The 13062-nt window shown below is 41.1% G+C and overlaps 1 pseudogene; it reads right to left on the reverse strand.

Moving 5' to 3' along the window:
• Positions 1–7072: 7072 nt before the first annotated feature.
• On the reverse strand, positions 7073–7976 carry LOC131492442 (uncharacterized protein KIAA0825-like; annotated as a pseudogene).
• Positions 7977–13062: the final 5086 nt, after the last annotated feature.

A 13062-nucleotide genomic window follows, 5' to 3' on the forward strand; every position in this document is an offset into this window, starting at 1 on the left:
GCTGGGAAGCTGGGTGCAGGCTAGGGTGGTGCGCTAAGCTGCATCGAACTTGCTGACATTTGCTTTATTGCACTAAAGTCTTTCTCTGAAGGTTAAGTCCTCTAAATCAGGCATACGAGGATTGTGCCTAAGCTAATGAGTCACCGGAGGGTAAGCCAAGTGAAGCCCCACAGCTGGGGATGGCTTTTGACTCTCACTCCCTTAATAATCTCATTAATTACACCTCCATTTGTGTCAAAACCAACTTCACACTGGTTTCCAGGGCCAGGTGGGGAATTAACGCTGCTGGTGTCCGGTTCCTTCATCCCCAGAGTTTGAAGAAACACCCTTCTTGGTCTCTAGCAATGGTCCAGGTAGAGATGTGTCTGGCAGGATAGAGACGTTAGTTCTCCCCTATTCTGTTCCCCAGCTGGGTCTGTGGGTAAGCCTCCTGAGTCCACTCTGGCTCCTGAGCTGGGCCTGATGGGGGCAGAAAACGTGTGAGCAGTCGCACACCAGTGTGCTGGCAGAAGCCCCGTGTCCCCACGGGTCTCCTTTGTGTGGCGACCCCGGGGAATACGCTGCCCAGGTTTCAATACCCTCAAAGGCTTTCTCTCTCTGAACTGCAGTGGTTTATCTTCGGAACACCGTAAATGAGCCCATCACCGCCCCGTTTCCCTCCTTGCTTAGGCCACTAGGCGGCTCCGAACAAAATGTTTAGCTCACTTCTTGACAATTATACAATTGTCTACAACAACTTTATGGCGTGCCTTTTGGGTATTGCCTCCACCCTGTTTCCTGGAAATAAAAATTTCCCAGCTTTCTTTTCCTTTTACTTCCATTTCCACAGTGGCTTAACAAGCCAACAAAAACAACCACTGGGTAGGAAAGATTAAACATCCCACGATGCATGTACAGAATGAGGTGGTCAGTTGATACGTGTGAAGAGAAGCCTGTGTATCTCCAGGGCTCTGCCACCATCTCCTTCTGAGGATTCATCCACGGGACTGGGATCCCTTGCCTTTTCAGTAGCCCTGCCCAGTTCTGTACTCTTTCTGGAATCAGTCCTGTCCAGAACCCAAGCCCGATGGCCAGGCCCCTCATTCCTTGTCTCTGCCTCTCTGCCACTGCCCTCCACTTTAGCCTTGTATGCTGCTGCTGGTAACTTCTTACGGGAAGAACCCTGGAACAGATGGACAGATTGCTCAAAGCCGCAATACAGCCCCTCCCGACCTCCTCACACCGGAGGTGAGGGATGTGACTCCAGGCCTAGATAACCATCATTGCTCCATCCACTTAACACCGAGCACCTGCTAGAACCTGGGATTCAGCGGAGGAACGAGAGCCGAGCGGCCCCACCCTCGTGGAGTTCACGAGTACTAATGACTTTCACTGGACTTTCTGTCCCAGACTGGAGCTGGCCTCTGAAGTTGGACCGATGTCTCCGGCCCCACACGATCCCCTTGCCCAGCTCCCCTCTTCTGGGCTCCAGCCCCGCTCCCTGGATATGGCATCCCGTACACCTGGCTGTGTTGACCCGTGCTAATGACGGAGCCCTGCCTCGGTGCATCCCTTAGTTTCTCTTGTATCGTTCAACTTGTTTTGAACACTGCATTCGTCTTGGCCCCACCTCCACCCTCACTGGAGTAAAAAAAAGAAGAGAGTTTTTAGATTAACAGATATTTAAATATTTAAATATGGGGGTGCCTGGGTGGCTTAGTTGGTTAAGCGTCTGACTCTTCAGATGGCTCAGGTCATGATCTCAGGGTTTTGTGAGTTTGAGCCCCGCGTGGGCTCTCCACTGACAATCACAGAGCCTGCTTGAGATTCTCCCTCTTTCTCTGCTCCTCCCCCACTTGCACTCTCTGTCTCAAGATAAATAAATACACTTTGGGGAAAAAAAAAAAAAAAGAAGAAGAAGAAGAATAGAGTTCCTACTGAGCCCTAGTCCTTTCTCAGTGATTTGGCTAATAGCAGAGGTATGTAGTAAGCACCTAGTATGCGCCACAAACCAAGCGAGGCGGGCACACAGGCATCATCAAATGTAATCCTCACTGCAGCTCTGGACAAATGTTTTTTGTTATCTCTATTTCCAGACGCACAAACTGAGCCTCAGGTATTAGGTCACACAGCTGATAAATGGTAGAGCGAAGATGAAGCTATTTCACTGCTCTTGTACCCCTCTGCGCACCTGGAATATGCAGGAGATGCTTTTATCCATTGGGCTTTTGTTTGCAAGGAAAGGTCCCTTCAGGCCACATTAAGGAAAAGTGTTTGTGGATAGATGTAAATAGCATCTACCTGCTCTTGACACACTGACTTTCTGACGGTCACTAAACACGCCACATTCCCTCCTGCCTTTACACATGCTGTTCGCCCTTCCTGGAACACATTTCTCCCCTAAATTCACCCTTCAACTAAATAACTCCCACTGGTCTTCATGTCTCAGCACAACGTTCTCCTTCCCAGGGAGGGTCTCTCAGGCTCCCAGACTAGGTCAGATGTCTCTGTTCATGTCTCCTGGCTCCCTATCTACATTTTTTCTTCATATTTCACCAAAGTTTAAAAAGTATTCATTTATCTGTGATTATTCTATTAATGGCTCTCTTCTCCAGACTAGAAGCACCGGGAGAGCAAAGATTATCTTTCATTTCAAGAGGGACCCAGCAAGGACCTGATTTATAGTGGGTATTCAGTAAGTACTGGTTGAATGAAGCGGTAAATAAACAGAAAACTGGGAAGGAAAAGCCCTTAGAACCCGAAGATGGGCTCTCCATTTCCCTCAAAGGCTGTGCTATCCTCTACACATAAGCTCCCTGACCCCATGCCATCTGCCAAATCCTCCCCAGACCTAGAGGAAACAAGTTTCCTAGATTCAATGACTGCTACCCTATTGGTCAGAGTTTATGTCACCACATCACCCCAGTGGTCACTGCTCAGTTACTCTAGGGTCAGGTGTCCATCCTGGGACCAATCAGTTTCCTCTACATTCAGAAACCTGTCTAGACCAGACTCCCTGAGTTGGGCTGTAGACAGGGCAGTTTTGGCTAGAAGGGGCAGGGATCCTGCCATGCACTTGGCTAACTTGCCATGTAAAGTACTCAATTAATGCCAGTAGACTGAGTATTGGATAAGAAGACTGCCATATAGCTTGGGCACAATGAAACTCAACCCTACTGGTCTTGTCTGACTGCCAGTGAGCACCCCAAGGTGATCAATTATGATACCTAAATTTTATACTATGGTAGTATTTATTTATAGTGGTAAATCAAATCGCTTCCCACCTACATACCTACCACCATTCACTTATAAAGTTTACAGAAACTGAGAAGCCACTAGGTGGGAGTTCAAAATAGACCCTTGAAGCATCTGTACAGTTTTCATTCTGGGCTTCTCCGGCAGCCAAAAGAAAATGTACTGCTTGAGAGGAAAAACCTCTAAGATAGCAAAGCCTCAAATATATCTCTATGATAGGACGATGAAAAAAATGTATTTCCAGCCTATGAGTAAAAGGACAGTAGACTTAGAATCAGGAAGCTAGCTGCCAGATCCAGGGAACCTAACTACCCAGAACCTTTAAAAAGATCTTTGAAGGGCACCTGCGTGACTCGGTTGCTTAAGCACCCGACTTGGGCTCAGATCATCATCTCAGGGTTCGTGAGTTCTCATCAGGCCTCGCACTGGCAGTTTGGAGCCTGCTTAAGATTCTCTCTCTCTCTCTCTCTCTCTCTCTCTCTCTCTCTCTCTCTCGATCTCTCTCTCCTCTCTGCCCCTCCCCTGCTCACTCTTTCTCTCTTTCAGAACAAATAAATAAAAATATTTTTGAAAAAGCACTTACAGTTGGCAGGCTGCATGCTGGGTATTTTGGGTACTTTCTCTCTCCAAAAGGCCACAAGACCCCAGCAGAGTAGACTTTGTTAGCCCTGTGTACAGATGATAAAATGGAGAGATCACAAACCCAGCCTAAGGTTACATAGAGCCCGTGGATGTCAGAGCCAGGATACCCAACCTGCATTGGGCCCCCAAAGCCATACTCTTTCCTCTGCACTGCTCTGTGCTCCAGAAAAGGAAATTCAAAAGCATCTCAGTTGTGTGTCCATATCTACGTACCTTAAACGTGGTCATGAAATCCGTTTGTTCTTGAGCACAGGGTTTCTAGAGATCTCATTGTAAGAGCTCATTCACTTGACAGCCCTCTCTTCCAACATCACTGAACTGTTAGATTTGGGAGTTGAATTTCATGAAGGACGTGGACAAACTGGTGTGTTAACAGATAACGGACAATGAAGGGATTGGAAACTGTGTTATATGAAGTAGAGTAAGGAAAGGTAGTGATGTGTGACCTGCAGAGGGGAGCCAATGAATTGTCTCACTGAAGCTGTATAGAGTGGTGTCTGGGAACTCAGGGGCTGGAGTGTCATAAGCCTGAATGTGAATTCCGGCTCTGGCATTTGCTAAATGTGTGGACATGGACAAGTTACCTCATGGCTCTAAGTCTTGAAGTTCTTATCCATAAAAGGGGTGGACTAATTGAGTCTACCTTGTGGGTACAGTTTGAAAGAGTAAATGCGATGAGGAATAATTGTCTACTATGAAGTCAAAGACACAGTAAATCTTCAATGAATAGTGGTCATGGTTATTAATTACAATAATTACAGCATTGAACTACCCACTGGTGTGAAGGCTGGGCAAGCAGAAGTGGGATTTCTATTGGAAAGGTTGCCATGAGAGGATTCAAGACTCAGGGCCTTTGCACATGTTCCTTCCTCTGCTTCCTTCCTTTCCTTCTTCACCTACTCATTTATGAATCTCTGCAGTGCATGATTTCATTTTTTCAGGGAAATCTACCCAGATTTCAGGATTCTGTATTAAATGTTCCCCTGGTATCTATACCTTCCCTTCAGAGTGCTATCACAATGGGAATTAAATAAGGATGTTCATTCTTTTTAAGTTTATTTTATTTTGAGAGAGAAAGAGAGCATGTGTGCAAGCGGGAGGTGGGGGGAGCAGGGAGAGGGAGAGAGAGAATCCCAAGGAGACTCCAATGTGGGACTCGAACCCATGAACCATAACCTGAGCTAAAATCAGGAGTTAGATGCTTAACCGCCTGAGCCACCCAAGCACCCTTGATGTTCATTATTTTTAAAAATCAACTTTATTAAGGTATAATTTACATAGTATGAAATTTTCTCATTTAAATGTTATAATTAAATGACTCTTGACAACTGTATATATACAGCAATGTTAACACCACTGCAATCAAGATATAGGCTATTTTCTTCACCTCCAAAATTTCCTTGTGCCCCTTTGTATTTACTCCTTTTTCCCTACCCCAGCCTCTAGCAATCACTAGTATTTTCCTTCACTATAACTGTGCCTCTTCTAGAATTTCATATAAATGGGATCAGATAGGATGCAGGTTTTTGAGTCTGCATTATTAACCTGAGCATAATGCATTTAAGGTTCATCTATGTTATCATGACTACTAATAATTCATTTCCTGGGGTGCCTGGGTGGCTCAGTCAGTTTAGCGTCCAACTCTTGATTTCAGCTCAGATCATGATCCCAGGATCACGGGATCCAGCCCCGCATTGGGCTCCACACAGAGTGTGAAGCCTGCTTGGGAATCTTTCTCTCTCTCCTTCTGCCTCTGCTTGTGTACTTTCTCGCTCTTTAAAATTAAAAAAATAAAATAAAATAAAAAGATATATAAGTATCAAAAAGTAATTCATTTCTTTTTGTGCTTTAATAGTGTTATATGGTATAGATATGCCAACATTTGTTTATCAATTCACCTACTGATGGACATTTGTGTTGTTTCCAGCTTTGGGCTGTTATGGATAAAGCTGCTATGGACATTTGTGGACATGTTTCTGGTCATGTGGTAAGTTGCATTCCTACCATTAATGAATGAGAGTTCCAGTTCTATATTCTAGCTTAGAGTTGGTATTGTCAGTTTTGTTGAGTTTAGCCATTCTGGTAGTATGTAGTATGTAGTGGTACCTCACTGGATTTTTTTAGTTTATATTTCTTTCTTTTTCTTTTCTTTCTTTCTTTTTTTTTTTTTTTTTTTTGGTATTCTGGCATTTTATTAAGGAAGGTATGTAAAAATATAGTGAGCTATGGAAATTTTTATAAAGTGATCATAAATTCAAAGACAGCAATTCACCAAATGACAATTTTCAAACACTTAAAAAATACAGTTTATGTACCTATTTAGAAATATACCTCAGAGTTTTCACATAAAAGCATGACTAATAATTTTCAAAAATAATATTTTTATCGTGATTTTTCTCCACTAGTGGGAGATTAAAATGGTGACGGAAAAGTTTATTATATCACAATAATTTCTTTCTTTTTTCCTTTATCTTTTATATAAAATTAGCAATTTTCAAATTACCTTTTCTCTATGTATATTCTTATAGAAATAATACTAGAGGAGCTTTTAAGTCAGCCATAGCTAAAATGCTATGCCTCTGTGACCAATTATAATATAGAATTTTATAGTTACCATTTCATAATAGCTCTTTATTGGAATTGAGTGACTAAAAGAATACAGTTCTAAATGTCCAATTTTAGTTTATGTAAATTTCAACAAATTTTTAACAATTCTTTTTACCTAATGACATTTCAGCTTTGGAAGATACAATGGGTTAAGAATTGTACTTTTTTGTTACATACATATAAATATTGACTCATATATATATGTGTATATATATATATGTGTATATATGTATATATATGTATATGTATATGTATATGTATATGTATATGTATATGTATATGTATATATACATACATACATACAGTTTCACCCAGTAATTTATGCAATCAAAAAAACCAAAACTCATTGGCAACATTTTTGACTACGTTTTCAATATCTTTAATAATTTAAAGAATGGGGAAAAAAAGCACTTCTAGAACTGTACTTACAGAAAAAGAAATGCAGAAGAGAAATGTGCACTGTAAAATTTCATAATATTTATTTTCTGATTTAGTTTCGAGTTTGCAATAAGTTTAACTAAATAGAAAAATGTTAGAAAATTAAAGGTATCAAAAGGCTTAAGTCAAACTGAACAAATTTAAAAACTCACTAACCCAGAGCATGCACTGCTCCTCTAAGCCTGCTGGAGTTCTTGATTTGTTTTAATCACACGGACAGCACTTTCTTTGAACTGCAGCTCACAAAAATTTTCAAGAAACTTTGCCATTTCTTCTGCAACAGTATCCAGGAAAGTTTCTTTAATGAATTTCACCGTTGAGGTGGGAGCTAAAACTTCATGTAGTGTGTTAAAATCCTCTTTTATCATCGAGTATAACTTAAGCATTGTACTTTGGTATCCATGAGCCATTATGTCTAAATTCGATTCTCTGCTATAAGCAGGAAAACAGTTCTGCAGGAGCTCAGCCAACAGTTTATTCTGTATGCTTTGGTACTTGATTATAACTTCCAATTCTGGATAAAGAAATAACAGTTGTTGTAGGCACTGCTTTTTCAACCAAATTTTGTGCTGTGAATTGATGATTTCATTATGGCTTTGTAATTTCTTCACTGAGAAGCGTCAAAGATGCAGTCTTATGTTATCCCAGATGGACTGTGCATCCGTGGAGGAATCATCTTCAACAGAATGAAGAGAAGTCCCAGAGAGGAAATGGAAAGATGCTCCACTTAGAGTTGCCGGGAATGAAGTGCTGCTCTGGCAGGAGAGATCCCAAAGTGAATCCAGGATCACTTCTTCTTGATTTAGTTCACTCTTCAACGAATCTTGCAGTGTTTTGAGGAATTTCATCAAATCTCCATGGGGAATGAAAGGTGACTTGGATGAATTACAATTATAGTTATCTAGCCACTCAAAACAGTCAGTTGTCGTTTGCAGCTGCACCTCTGGACACTGCTTGTTAACTTCAGATTGTATTTCCTTAATGCAATGTTCCATGCTTGTAGCATTTTGTTCTATCTTTTCATCAATGTCACTGAGTGACAATGTCACTGACATTTCACAAATGTCACTGCTTAAACTCCAAGTCTCCAGGAAGAGTTCGTATTTCTATAATTACTAATGATGTTGAGAATTCATGTATTTACTGGCCATTCATAGATCTGCTTTAGTAAAGTATCTATTGAAAATTTTCTTTAAGTGAGTTACATGTTTTATTATTGAGGTTTAAAAATTAGTTATATATTCCACTGACCTATATATCTATTCTTATACCAGTACCACACTCTCTTGATGACTTTCATTTTGAAGTACATTTTGAAATTGAGAAGAGTGAGTCTTTCAACTCTTTGTTCTTCTTTTTCAAGATCGTTTTAGTTATTCTGGATCTTTTGAATTTTTACATGAATTTTAGTAGTAGCTTGTCAGTCTCCGCCAAAAAATCTGCTAGGATTTTGATACAGTGTGTGTTGAATGTGTAGGTCAATTTGGGGAGTATTACCATCATAACAATGTTAAGTCTTCTGGTCCGTAAACGTCGGGCATGTTCCCATTTCTTTAGATCTTTTTTTATTTCAACGGTTTTGTAAGTTTTTAGTGTAAGTCTTGCACTTCTGTCATTAAATGTATCCATAAGTGTTTTTTATGCCTTTGTAAATGGAGTTCTTAGCCTAATTTCATTTCAAGGATTGATTTTTTAAGATTTTATTTACAGGGCGCCTGGGTGGCTCAGTTGGTTAAGCGTCTGACTTCAGCTCAGGTCATGAACTCGCAGTTTGTGGGTTTGAGCCCTGTGTTAGGCTCTGTGTTGACAGCTCAGAGCCTGGAGTCTGCTTTGGATTCTGTATCTCCCTCTTTCTCTGTTCCTCCCCCACTTGCACTCTGTCTCTCTCTCTCTAAAATATGAATAAAGATTTTTTTAATTAAAAAAAAAGATTTTTATTTAAATAATCTCTACACCTAACATGAGGCTTGAACTCAAGACCCCCAAGATCAGGAGTCACATGCTCCACCAACTGAGCTAGCCAGGCGCCCCTACATGGATAGATTTTTGAATGCTGATCAAACCATGCATTTCTGGGATACACCCCACTTTACCATGACATGTTATCTTTCTTATATATTGCTGGGTTTGAGTAGCTACTATTTCATTATAGATTTTTGTACCTATGTTTATGAGGGAGGTATATAGTCTTATATTTGTCTAGTTTTTGTATCAGGATAATTCTGCTCTTGTAAAATGATTTAGGAAGAGTTCCTTCCTCTTTCAACTTCTGTAAGAGGTTGTATGTATAGAATTGGCATTATTTCTTCCTTAAATATTTGGTGGAACTTACCAGTGAAGTTATTGGAGACTGAGGTTTTCTTTTGTCTTTCCTTGTTTTTGTTTTTCAGATAAGTCTGGTTAGAAATTTATCAATGTTATTCATATTTTCCAAATAACTAGCTTTTGGTGTTAATGATTTTTATGTATGATTTGTCCATTTTCTATTTCATTGTTTAGCTCTCTTATATTTATTTTTCCCTCCTCTCATTTACTTTGGGTTCAATTTGCTCTTCCTTTTCTACTTTCTTAAGGTGATAATCTGTCATTGATTTTATACTTTCTTCTTTTCTAAAAAAAAAATTTTTTTTTGAGAGAGAGACAGAGAGAGAGAGAGAGAGAGAGAGAGAGTTAGCAGAGGAGACAGGCAGATGGAAGAGAGAGAGAATCCCAAGCAGGCCCCATGCCCAGGGTGGAGCCCCATGTGGGGCTCAATCTTATGACTCTGGGATCATGACCTGAGCTGAAATCAAGAGTTGGATGCTAGGGGCTCCTGGATGGCTCAGGCAGTTAAGCGTCCGACTCTTGGTTTTGACTCAGGTCACGATCTCACCATTCATGAGTTTGAGGTTCACATTGACTCTGTGCTGCCATTGTGGAGCCTGCTTGGGAGTCTCTCTCTCTCTCCCTCTCTCTGTCCCTCCCTTGCTTAGTGCTCTCTCTCTCTCTCTCGGAATAAATAAATAAACTTAAAAAAAATTTTTTTAAAGAGTTGGATGCTCAATTGACTGAGCCACTCAGGTGCCCCTGAACTTTCTTCTTTACTAATATAAGCATTTAAATCCATGGATTTTCCTGTAAACACCCTACAAATTTTGATAGGTTGTGGTTCCATTCTCATTCAGTTCAAACCATATTCTAATTTCTCTTATAATTACTTTTTTATCTATTTAGTTAATTTCCAAAATTTGGGAGAGTTTCTATATATCATTCCGTTGTTGATTTCTAGTTTTATTTTATTTTATTTACTTTTTATTTAAGAGAGAGAGCATGAGCTTGGGAGAGGGGCAGAGAGAGAATCCCAACCAGACCCCATGCCCACCTCAGAGCCCGACTTGAGGCTCAATCCCATGACCCCCAGATCATGACCTGAGCTGAAATCAGGAGTTGGATACTCAACTGACTGGGCCACCCAGGTGCCCCTATTGATTTCTAGTTTAATTCTGTAGTGGTCATGGAACATACTTTGCGTGATTTTGATTCCTTAATTTTTTTTTTTTTTTAAGTAGGCTCCATGCCCAATGTGGGGCTTAAACTCACAACCCTGAGATCAAGAGTTGAGTGTTCTACCAACTGAGCCACCCAGGCACCCCTGAGCTTTTAAATTTATTAAGACTGATTTTAGGGCCCCAGATATGGTCCGCTCTCAGTGAATGTTTCACATGCACTTGGAAAACAAATGTGTGTTCTGCTGTTTGGGAGTGGTGTTATGAAAGGTCAGGCCGAGTTGATCAATAATGCGGTTCAAGTCCTCTCTCTCCTTACTAACAGTCTATCTACTCTTTTATCAGTTTCAGAAAAAAGAGTGTGAAGTCCTCACCTACAGTTGGAATTTACCTGCTTCCCCTTTTGGTTCCATCAGTTTTTGTTTCATGTTTTCTGAAGCTCCGTTAGGGTGTGGCAACACTCAGGTCTGGTGTGTCCTTATCCCTGGTGATATTCTTTGTTCTGTAGTCTATATTGCCTGATATTAACATCGCTACTCCAGCTTTCTTTTGATTAGTGTTACCATGGTGCATCTTTTTATTTTACCTTTAACCTATCTGTGTGTTTATATTTAGATTTGTTTTCTTGTACACAGCATAGAGTGGGGAATTGCTTTCTTTACCCAATCTATCTCTTTTAAATTACCTTTAAGGTAATTATTGATATGTTGAGCTTGAATATACCATTTTGCTATTAGCGTTTTATTTGTCCCCTCTGTTCTTTGTACCTGTTTTCCTCTTTTCCTGACTTCTTTTCAACAAATTGAGTATTTTCTATAACTTCACATTTTCTCTACTGTTGGCTTATGGATTATGCTTACTTGGTTGTTGTTAATGGTTGTGCTAAGGCTTAAAATATACACCTTTAATGTATCATTACCTTCAAAAGGTACTATTGCTTTGCATGTAGTGAAAGAACTTATAATAATTTATTTACATGTCCCCCTCCCTAGTCTTTCTACTCACGTAGTGATTTTAGTTCTATAAGTTGTAAGTCTTATAATAACTTGTGATTGTTTCCGCTTTAAACAGTTGCTTCTTTTTTATTTTTTTTTTTATTTATTTTTTTTTTTAATTTTTTTTTTCAACGTTTTTTATTTATTTTTGGGACAGAGAGAGACAGAGCATGAACGGGGGAGGGGCAGAGAGAGAGGGAGACACAGAATCGGAAACAGGCTCCAGGCTCCAGGCTCCGAGCCATCAGCCCAGAGCCTGACGCGGGGCTCGAACTCACGGACCGCGAGATCATGACCTGGCTGAAGTCGGACGCTTAACCGACTGCGCCACCCAGGCGCCCCAGTTGCTTCTTTTTTAAATAAGGAAATGAGAAAAAAAATTTTAGATCCTTGATTTGTATACTTGGGTAGCCCAGGAAGTGTGAGGGTGGCCTCGCTGCTGTATCTTGAGGGTGACTTCCAGTGAGAATACCAGAAAGGCCCAGAGTCCCCAGCTGCCTACAGCTCTACTCCAGGCCACATGGCCTCCTTTGGAGGATGGTCTCTCTGGGTTACTGGTTACTGTCCTCATAGTGGACAGGGCTCACATAGCTCCATAGTTGAGCTTCTAAGTCCCTTTTCCCTACAGATGTCAATAGTCAAGGACAGCTGTGATATGCTGTGTTTACAGAGGGGCACCTGGGTGGCTCAGTCACTTGAGTGTTTGTTGATTTTGGCTCAGGTCGTGATCCCATGGTTCCTGGGATCAAGCCCTGCCCAAGGCTCTGCACTGACAGCACAGAGCCTCCTTGGGATTCTCTCTCTCCCTCTCTCTCTGCCCCTCCCCTGTTCATGCTCTCTAAATAAATAAATGAATGAATAAATAAACTTTTAAAAAAATTTAAAGTTTTCAGGGGCATTGACCTTAAATGCCAGAGCATTCATAATCATGATGGCTCACATTTGTTGAGCTTTTTCTATATGACAAACACTCTGCTAAATCCTTTGTGTGCATTACCTCTTCATTCTCACTGCAATTTGATGAGGTAGATACTGCTATTATTCCCTTAAAAAATTTTTGTTAATGTTTACTTATTTTTGAAGGAGAAGGAGAGACAGAGCATGAATAGGGGAGGGGCAGAGGGAGAGGGAGACACAGAATTGAAGCAGGCTCCAGGCTCCGAGCTGTCAGCACAGAGCCCAACACAGGGCTTGAACTCACGAGCTGTAAGATCATGACCAGAGCCGAAGAAAAGAGTTGGATGCTTAACCAGCTGAGCCACCCAGGCGCCCCAGTGACTCTCCTTTTACAGATGAGAAAATGGAGGCAAGAAGGTTTAAGTAAATTGCCCAAAATCATACAGCAAGATCTATAAGGGAACCAAGACTTATTTGGTGTCTTGGTGGGCAGACATCAGAGCCAACCACTCTTTTTTTTTTTTTTTTTTTTTTTTTTTAATTTTTTTTTTCAACGTTTTTTATTTATTTTTGGGACAGAGAGAGACACAGCATGAACGGGGGAGGGGCAGAGAGAGAGGGAGACACAGAATCGGAAACAGGCTCCAGGCTCTGAGCCATCAGCCCAGAGCCTGACGCGGGGCTCGAACTCACGGACCGCGAGATCGTGACCTGGCTGAAGTCGGACGCTTAACCGACTGCGCCACCCAGGCGCCCCGAGCCAA

This window comes from Neofelis nebulosa, chromosome 13 (genome assembly GCF_028018385.1).
Source record: "Neofelis nebulosa isolate mNeoNeb1 chromosome 13, mNeoNeb1.pri, whole genome shotgun sequence".
NCBI lineage: Eukaryota > Metazoa > Chordata > Mammalia > Carnivora > Felidae > Neofelis > Neofelis nebulosa.